Source organism: Octopus bimaculoides, chromosome 2 (assembly GCF_046866305.1).
Source record: "Octopus bimaculoides isolate indiv1 chromosome 2, ASM4686630v1, whole genome shotgun sequence".
NCBI classification, from domain to species: domain Eukaryota; kingdom Metazoa; phylum Mollusca; class Cephalopoda; order Octopoda; family Octopodidae; genus Octopus; species Octopus bimaculoides.
In genome coordinates this window covers 126,916,392-126,918,173 of record NC_142929.1, presented here as the reverse complement: position 1 = coordinate 126,918,173, position 1,782 = coordinate 126,916,392, and the positions used below count along the sequence as shown (strand labels likewise).

At 36.5% G+C, this 1,782-nt stretch overlaps 1 pseudogene; it reads left to right on the top strand.

Annotated features, from left to right (window-relative positions):
* Positions 1-713: 713 nt before the first annotated feature.
* LOC149137231 (uncharacterized) lies at positions 714-1,383 on the top strand (annotated as a pseudogene).
* The last annotated feature ends 399 nt before the right edge of the window (positions 1,384-1,782 follow it).

Here is a 1,782-nt window from a genome sequence, read left to right as displayed (position 1 = left end):
ACAACTTTAACATGAAATAACTTGCAACATATAAATTTTTGTTTAGAAGGCTAAGAGAAAAAGATGTTTTATATGACACATTCTACCAGTATCCAAAGTTTGAAAGTGTTTCGTTAAGAAAACAAGTGTTGCCTGTCAAATCAGAAAGATCCATTGAAAGCTTGATCTTTCGCTATCTTAAAAAAAATTATAACGACCTTATATTACAATTTTCACCTTGCAAACTTGAGATATAATTAAGGACATCTGTTTGAAGATAGTTTTGTGTTTAAAATGTCTAGGATGCAATAATTATGTACAGTAGACCTGATCTAATTTGGACTTCCTTTAAACTTGGACTTTTTCATAACTCAAATTTTATTTGTATATTCGATGCAGAGTTGCAGTGGCGCTCTCACGAATTAGGTAAATCTGATTCAAAGTGTCTGCTGCTATTAGACAATTGTAGTGCACATCCTCACAAGACAAAATTTGTGTCATCGTGCGGGAATGTTTTTGCATGCTATTTACCACCGAATGTGACATCTTTCATACAACCTATGGACCGAGGGATTATTTGGAACTTAAAATGTTTCTACAGAAATGATTTCACGATGAATATGATAAATAGTAATGTCAGTATAGGTGATTTACGGCACAATTTTACCATCAAGGATGCCATTTTCCCCTCGCAAATGCATGGAATCAGGTTCGAGCAGGCACATTAGCAAAAGCATGGGGGAAAATTATACTCAGCGTCTAGTGCTCCTGAACTGAAAAAAGCAGAGAATGAATTTGTTGTACAAAATATTCTTGAAACTACACGATTTCCAACCAAACACACTGTTCTTCAATCACTTGATGCAAATGAAACTGAAATGTGGGTGCTACAAGATGAAGAAACCACTGAACAATGTCCCGAAGAAAATAATGGTCATGAAATTAGCGACAACGACATCTTCCATTCGAGTGAGTTTAATGTAAATGGCCAAGATCACTCTGATGAGGAAATATCATGGGATAATGCAGAAAAGTCTATGGAGATAGTGATAAAATTTCTAGAAAGAAATCCTTACTTTAGTGACAACTGTGTTTTGCAAGTAATGTCACTTCGAAAGGATATGATCATGAAAAGACTACAGCATCAAGATATAGTGGAGTTTCGTGATCGCTTGAGGAATGCAATGGCAGACCCCGTGAGTTGAACAAATGAAGACAGAAATGAAAGAGAAGAAGCTCATTCAATGAATGAATAAAAGTATTCTACATAGGTGATCGGTAGTTAAAAGCAGATAATTTATGTAACAAATACTTACTCTTTTACTCTTTTACTTGTTTCAGTCATTTGACTGTGGCCATGCTAGAGCACCGATTTTAGTCGAGCCTATCGACCCCAGGACTTATTCTTTGTAATCCTGGTACTTATTCTATCAGTTTCTTTTGCTGAACCGCTAAGTTACGGGGACGAAAACACACCAGCATCGGTTGTCAAGCGATGGTGGGGGGACAAACACAGACACACAAACATATATACACATACATATATATATATACATATATACGACGGGCTTCTTTCAGTTTCCATCTACCAAATCCACTCACAAGGGTTTGGTCGGCCCGAGGCTATAGTAGAAGGCACTTACCCAAGGTGCCACGCAGTGGGAATGAACCCGGAACCATGTGGTTGGTAAGCAAGCTACTTACCACACAGCCACATTATTTAATATTAATTTATTTTCATTTTTTTCCCCTAGCAACGATATTTAACGATTCTTTAAAATATATAACGTTCTCACCTTAATA